We start from the raw sequence: 8,512 nt of genomic DNA, 5'->3' as shown, positions 1-8,512 counted from the left end.
CCTTCCCATCGACCCTGCCTTGAGTGTGACAGAGGACGGTGCCCCAACCCCCCAATCAGCCCTACCCTGAGCGTGACTGGGGGTGGCATCGCACCCTCCCAATCCGCCCTGCTCTGTGCATGACAGGGGGTGCGCCCCAACTCCCCAATCAGCCCTGCTCTGAGCCTGATCAGGGGCTGCACCTAGGGAATGGGCCTGCCCTCTGCCACCCGGGAGCAGGCCTAAGCCCGCAGGTCGTTGTCTCCTGAGGGGTCCCAGACTGCGAGAGGGCACAGGCCAGGCTGAGGGAACTCCCCTTCCCCCTGAGTGCACAAGTTTTTGTGCACTGGGCCTCTAGTCCTATATAATAAAAAGCTAATATGCAAATTGTCCCCTCTCCCAAGTGTTTGACCAGGGTGTAGGGCCAACAGGCCAACCATCTGTGGCCACCTCCCTAGCCAGCCCTGTCCAATCAGCCCCGATTGGGGCAGGCTGGCCAGACCCCACCCATGCACGAATTCATGCACCAGGCCTCTAGTACTGCTATAAAAAAGAAGGAACTTTTATCATTTGCAACAGCATGGATGAACTGGAGAGCATTATGCTAAGCAAAATAAGCCAGTCAGAGAAAGATAAATATCACATGATCTCACTCATATGTGGGATATAATGAACAACACAAACTGATGAACAAAAATAGATTCAGAGATAAAGAAACACTGAATAGAACTTACAACCTCAGAGAGAAGTCAGGATGGGGAGTAAGAGATCAATCAAAGTACTTGTATGCAGGCATATTAGTATAACCAATGGTCATGGACACCGGGGTGGAGAGGGCTTGTCCTGTGGTATGGGAGTGTTGGGGGGTTAAATCAGAGAAAAAGGAGACATATGTAATACTTTAAACAATTTAAAAATCCTACATAATAAAAGCCTAATATGCTAAGTGTCCAGTCGTCCGGTTGGCCATTCAACCAATCAAAGTGTAATATGCTAATGATATGCTAAGGCTGCTCAACCACTTGTTATGATGTGCACTGACCACCAATGGGCAGACGCTCCAACCAGTAGGTTAGCTTACTGCTGGGGTCAGGCTGATCAGGACTGAGCTAGATGGGCCAGGCTCACCCTGGAGCCCTCCCATGGTTCCTCCCCAGCTAGCCAACCTCCCAAATCCCTCCCCAGCCCCAATCATACACTGGTGGGGTCCCTCAGCCTGGCCTGCACCCTCTCACAATCCAGAACCCCTCAGAGGATGATGGAGAGCTGGTTTTGGCCCAATCCTAAAGGCCAGGCCTAGGGACCCCACTGGTGCCCGAATTCGTGCACTGGGCCTCTAGTAAAATAATAAAATAATAAAATAAAATAAAATAAAATAAAAAAATAAAATAAAATAAAAAAAATTAAAAAGAGAGATAATTTGGTTCTTTTAATAAAGAACAGGAAAGTAAAGTCTTGTCCAAGGTTTTGGCCTCTTGTCTGAGGAGTGGGGAAAGAAGGAGGTCTAACCTGTCCTTAGGGAGATACTGAGTAACAAGTAGAAAAGGTTTTGATATATCTTGCAGTAGGGAGGCTAGGGTAGGCCATATTATGAGGGGCTTTAGGAGTTGTAAATGTGGTCTGTATCCTATATGTAAGGAATTGTGAGTAGCCTGTAAGATATTGCGGGCCTGTCCTTTGGGAAGGATATATTTTCCCTGAAATTTTAACCATGGATCTTCCCAAGTGGTCTCAAGAGTTAATATGGCCTTAAGTTCCTCTGGAGTGTATTTGGGTGTTGTATAAGGCAGAGCTAAGAGTTGGGGAGATAGAGGCTTCTGAGTCACTGCCTTGGCCTCTTGGTCTGCTTTGTTATATCCCTGTATTATGGAATCTTTCCTTACTTGGTGTCCTTTACAGTGTATGACTTTTAAGAAGGCTAGAAAAGGGGAGAGAAGTTCCTAAATACCAAGCAAGAAGACCTGTTGAGGCTTTCAATGATAGTGTCAAGGACTGTGAATGAGCGTTGGAAATAAAGAAAGTCTAGACTCCAATCTAAGGATGTAAGCAACAGGAGAGAGCCTGGGCAGGATTGCTTTAGCTTACTAGGAGAGAAGGGGTCCCTTCAGATATCAGGCGTGATCAGGTACTGGCTCACTGGACAAAATTGTCTACAAGTTTCACAAATCTATCCATTCACAAATAACCAGTTTAGTAAAGAACCAGCATTTACATTTATGAACACACTTTAAATAGACTCTTACTTTCAAGAAAATATGCCTTCAACGAAGTACAAGAGACCATCTGTCATAAAAGCTAAGAGCAGGCAAATTTAAAGCTTGTCTAGCTATAAATGTTTCAGTATTTTATGTTATTTTAAAACATTTAGATGTTTTCAGCAATCCTCCAAGTTATCAAAGACTTTGGAAAATTATGTAATGGCCTATAAGGGTGGAGAAAAGACAGAGGGAGGAAGGAGCAGGCCCTGCAGCCTGTTCTAAGACTGCAGCAGCTTGCATTTAAAACTGCCACATTTTCCCTTAGAGATAACATGCTAAGGTTTGGGTGATAATGAGTTCAGTTTATGATAGTAGCAGGACTGGTAAGTAAGGGTTTGCAGTTTTGTAGTAAAGAAAGTTGTTCTTTGGGAAGGGGTGGGGGGTGAGAAGGTTCTGAGGTGAGAATAGTTTTCAGAGCATTAAAGGGGATGAGAATGCTGGCATTGAGATCTAAAGGCTCACTGAGGGATCCTTTCATTCATCATAGAGGGCTTTGTGAGAAGACTAAAGTTTGGAATCCAGAGGCAAAAGTAATCAGCAAGCCCAAGAAAGGATAATATTTCTTGACTAGAGGAGGGGACAGTCATGGAGGAGATAAGGCATTCATGGTCCAAGGTAATGGCTCGGCTTTGTGGGGTGAGAGTTAAAATGAGGTAAATGACTGCGGTTTGGGGCAACTGGGCTTTATGAGGGGATGTGCAGTAGCTCTGGTTGGGCACTCAGGTGGAATGAGAAAGGTGGATAAAGTGGGTGTTTAGTAAAATGCAGTGCTGAGGTGAGGTGACTAATGGTTGTGAGACTAGTCCACCAACCCCCATAATAGAAACTGAAGAAGGAACAAGGGTCCCAGCAAATTTGGAGAGGGCAGAATAAGTGGCCACAGTGTCAATTAAAAGGAGATCAGCTTACCTGCCACTCCAATCGTTACCCAAAGCTCTGTCCTGGTGATGTAAGTCTGCAGGGCCTTGTCAGGAACTGGGCAGCTTCAGTCTTCAGTGGCCAGTCACAGGAGGTCTGGAGGCTTGAAACCACATCCACAGTGTGGCCTTGTAGAACGGACTCAAGTCCTACCTGGAGAGGGCAGACTACAGTTTGATTTCTAGTGGCCTTCCCTTCCACACCTTGGCCAGGGCCCAGGAAGAGATCTCAGGGTTGGACAAAAGTTGGTCCAGTGTCCTTTGTTGCATTTGAAGCATGGGCCTGAAGGCAGCTTGGCCTTTGACTTACCCTTGTTTGGGGGACTGGCACTTTGTTTGGGGTTTCTGAGAGAAGTGGCTGAGCTGAGAAGCCTACTTTTATGACCCTATTTTGGCCTGAACTCCCCATTGTTTTTAGATTTTGGTCTCCTCGTCTCTATTATTACAGACTTTAAAGGCAAGGTTAAAAAAGGGGTTTTTTTGAGGAGTTTGTGGACCTATGTCTATTTTTTGAAGTTTGCGATGTATGTTGGGGACTGATTGGGATATAAAATGGATGTTTAGAAGGACTCCCTCTGGGGAGGTGGGGTCTAAGGTGGTAAATTTCTGTAAGGCATCTGTGAAGCAGAAGAGGAAGAGAGCTGGATTTTTGTCAGGGCCCTGAGTGATTTTATTAAGTTTGTCATAGTTGACCACCTTATGGGCAGCCTTTTTGGGTCTAGCAATGAGGCAGGTGATTATATGGCTACAGAGACTGCACCCTGGAGCATGAATCTGATAGTCCCATCTCAGGTTAGTTCAGGGGACTGCATCAGTGCCAACCAGGTAGACTGCCGTGTCCTGTCTATGAGAGGTCATGGGCATGGTCCTGAGCTGATAGCCAAATGAGCTCCTTCTCCTCTGGGATGAGAGAGGAGGACAGAATGACCTAGATGTCATGCCAGGTCAGGTCATAGAACTGGGTCAGGTACTCAAATTTCTTAGTAAAGGTTATGAGTTGGTGGAAAAGAGCTGAGATGCCTCACAATCTGTGTGAGGTCAGACATGGAAACTGGGATGTGTACCCAGACAATACCCTTGGTTCCTGCTACCTCTCTCAGGGGTAGAATGGGCTTGGGAATAGAAGAGTCTTTTGAGGAAGGCAGTCTTTCAGTGGTCTGAGAGCAAATGTTAGGTGGGAAAAGTCTGTATTGAAGCTCGAGCTCTCAGGATTTGGGCCTTCAGGGGCTGGGGTAGAAGGTGGTTGCTAATTAGTAGGGTCTGGGTTTTGAGAATCTACTGCAGGTGATGGAAGAGGTGCATAGGGAGTGGAGATCAGTGGTCTACTGGTTCAAAGTAGATGCAGAATCAGAAGTGTTGGGGGTATGATGTTTTGCATGAAGGAGAAGGATGTGATGGGTAGAGTAGGACTGACTGAGAGAGGGTCAGGACCAAAAGGTTAAAAAGGCTTGGATATAGGGAATCTGACATTTTCCATTGTAGTGACAGCAATTATCTAAATTGTACAATGTGCTAAAATTGAAAGTGCAGTTTTCAGGCTATTGAGACTTATTATTTAGTTTATATTGTGACAAAACAGTATTACAAAAGAAAATGAGGTACTTGGGCCTGATCTCCCTGTAAGTGTGTAGAGCAGCGGTTCTCAACCTGTGGGTCGCAACCCCTTCGGGGGTCGAACAACCCTTTCAGAGGGGTCACCTAAGACCATTGGAAAACACATATATAATTAAATACCGTTTTGTGATTAATCATTATGTTTTAATTATGCTCAATTTGTAACAATGAAATTGGGGGTCACCACAACATGAGGAACTGTATTAAAGGATCGCAGCATTAGGAAATTTGAGAACCACTGGTGTAAAGGGAGTGTAACATGGCCCATGAGAGAGAGATAGATTGAGTGACAGACCACAAATCCAAAGGTGACTGTTTAGGACAGGCATTTCCACTGCTAAACAAATCACCATGAGAAATGAAGGGGTGACCCTCTGGACTGAGCATCCCCAATCCAGAAGGACCCACAGCCAAATGTCTGAGGAACTTCTGGCCTAGTGCTAGGACTTTCGAGATGAGAGACCTTTGAGAAGTCAGTGAGAAAGAGTGGGCAGAAGACTCAAGACAAGGAAAATTTTAGAATGTCACTCACCTAGAGAAGATTGGCCAGTGTGGAATGGAGGGTCAGCAATGGAGAAGGAGAGATTCCTGACCCGGAGTCCCCCTTGGCTGGTTCGGGAGAGCCCGCTAGGAAGCGAGGCCTAATAGAGGCTGTAATCAAGTCACCAGAGTAGGATTCGGAGGTAAGCCCAGGACCAGCTACCGCTGCCTACTGCTCTCTGAGTAGCAAACTTGGGGTGACCAAAGCCAAGGAGATGGCATCCCTTCCCCATGGAACTCTCCCGGGCTTCAGCACCAAATGTTAGGGTTGTTGAAGGAGGAATGCATGAGGCTGAAGTGATGAGTGATTATGAATTTATTAGGTCATCTGGATACCAGAGGGGCTGTCCCAAAATGGTGCCAGAAACCAGGGCTGGGGAGTCAGAGATTTTTTCTGGGCAGAGAATTCTTTGTTCAGGTCTGGATCCTGGGAAGGTTCAGAGGGGAAGTATAATTGTCTTAGCAAGTGGAATGTGGTCTATGTGAAAGGGAATGTCTGTTGTGAGTGGCCTAAAGGTCAGTTCCCAGGGAAGTGGGTATTGATTCAATTATTTGATCAAACCTAACAAAAAGGTGATCTGTGGAATGGGAAAAATGTTTTCAAATCATATATCTGATAAGGGGTTAGTATAAAAAATATACAATGAATTTTTAATACTCAACAGCACAAAAATAATCTAATTAAAAATGGGCAAAGAACTTAGACATTTTTCAATCCTTATTTTTATGGTTGACACTATTACAAATGTCTCCTTTTCTTTTTTTTTTGCACCTTTGCATACCTCTACCAGGTCCTTGTCCCCCTTTGCTCTAGCCAGCACCAAACTTTTGTCTGGGTATATGGATTATGCATATATGTTTGTTGGCTAATTACTTTACCTTCTTTCATCTACTCATCCCTCCCACCTCACCTCTGACTTCTGTCAGTCTACTCTATGTATCCATGCCTCTGTTTCTATTTTGTTCATCAGTTGAATTTGTTTATTAGAGTCCACATATAAGTGAGATAATATGATATTTGTCTTTTTTATGTCTGGCTTATTTCATGATAATCTCCAGGTCCATTCATGCTATGGCGAAAGATGAGTTCCTTTTTTTTTTTTTTTTACATTGTGTAAATGTACCACAGCTGTTCTCACCCAGTCATCTACTGATGGGCACTTGGGCTGTTTCCATATCTATTGTAAATAACACTGCTGTGCATATATTCTTTGTGATTGGTGTTTTAGGCTTCTTAGGATATATTCCTCAAGGTGATATCACTGGGTCAAAAGACAGCTCCTTTTTTTTTTTGAAATTCCATACTGTTTTCCACAGTGGCTGCATCAGTCTACATTTCCACCAACAATAAACTAGGGTTCCCAATTCTTCACATCCTCACCAGCACTTGTTGTCTGTTTATTTATTGATAGTAGCCATTCTGACAGGTATGAGGTAATATGTCTTTGTGGTTTTAGCTTGAAGCTCTCTGATGATTAGTGAAGTTGAGCATTTTTTTCATACATCTATTGTCCATCTGTATATTGTCTTTGGAGAAGTGTCTATTCAGGTCCTTTGCTCATTTTTAAATTGGATTGTTTCTCTTCCTGGTATTGAGTTATATAAGTTCTTTATATTTTTTGAAAATTAACTCATTATCAGATGTCTCAGTGGCAAATATGTTCTCCCATAGTATGGGGTCCCATTTCATTTTGTTGAAGGTTTCCTTAGCTGTGCATAAGTTTTTAGTTTGATGTAGTACCATTTGTTTATTTTCCTTTGTTTCCTTTGTCCTACAAAATATATCAGCAAAAAATATTGCTACCAGTGATATCTGAGATTTTACTGCCTATGGCTTCTTCTAAGATTTTTTTGTGATTTTTTTTTTTACTAATAGTTAAGTATTTTACCCATTTGGAGATTATTCTTGTGTGTAAGTATGGTGTAAATTGGTGGTCTAGTTTCATTTTTTTGCATATACTGAAGTATGGTAGCAATCATTTGTGTCAACTCAGTAGTCCCAAGACCTGAGGGCTCTAGATAATGTGTTTCTGTCAACTCAGTGGCCCCAAGACCCGAGGGCTCTAGATAATGTGTTTCTGTCAACTCAGTGGCCCAAAGACCCAAAACTATAATTAATCTTTGTAGATAACTAATCGGCTCAATCTCGCTTCTGTAACTGCTTTGTACAAACCAGGTTCCTCATTCCAAACCCTGAGATGTAATCAATAACTTTGTGATTTTTTTGCCTATATAACCCTGGAATTGTGTCCAAATAACTACTATAAGATTTAGGAATGACCCCTCATAGTCCCGGATTGCAATAAATGTGACTCTTTAATTCAACTTCTTTTTTTGATTAATTAAATCTTTATTGTTAAGATTATCACATTTGTTCCTCTTTTTACCCCCCATAACTCCCCTCCACCCAGTTCACACCCGACCCTCCTCCCTCACTCCCCACCCACTGTCCTCATCCATAGGTGCACGATTTTTGTCAAGTCTCTTCCTGCATCTCCCTTACACCTTTCCCCCTCAAGAATAGTTAGTCCACTCCCTTTCTATGCCCCTGATTTTATTATAATCAACAGTTCATTCTGTTCATCAGATTATTCACTTGATTTTCAGATTCACTTGTTGATAGATGTGCATTTGTTGTTCATAATTTGTATCTTTACCTTTTTCTTCTTTTTCCTCTTCTTAAAGGATACCTTTCAGCATTTCATATAATACTGGTTTGGTGGTGATGAACTCCTTTAGCTTTTTCTTATCTGTGAAGCTCTTTATCTGACCTTCAATTCTGAATGATAGCTTTGCTGGGTAAAGTAATCTTGGTTGTAGGTTCTTGGTTTTTATCACTTTGAATATTTCTTGCCACTCCCTTCTGGCATGCAAAGTTTCTGTTGAGAAATCAGCTAACAGTCGTATAGGTACTCCCTTGTAGGTAACTGAATTTCTTTCTCTTGCTGCTTTTAAGATTCTCTCTTTGTCTTTTGCTCTTGGCATTTTAATTATGATGTGTCTTGGTATGGTCCTCTTTGGATTCCTTTTGTTTGGGGTTCTATGCGCTTCCTGAACTTGTAAGTCTACTTCTTTCACCAGGTAAGGGAAGTTTTCTGTCATTATTTCTTCAAATAGGTTTTCAATATCTTGCTCTCTCTCTTCTTCTGGCACCCCTATAATTGGGATGTTGGTACGCATGAAGCTGTCCCAGAGGCTCCATAC

Source organism: Myotis davidii, unplaced genomic scaffold, assembly GCF_000327345.1.
Source record: "Myotis davidii unplaced genomic scaffold, ASM32734v1 scaffold1242, whole genome shotgun sequence".
NCBI lineage: Eukaryota > Metazoa > Chordata > Mammalia > Chiroptera > Vespertilionidae > Myotis > Myotis davidii.
This window is presented reverse-complemented; position numbering follows the sequence as displayed.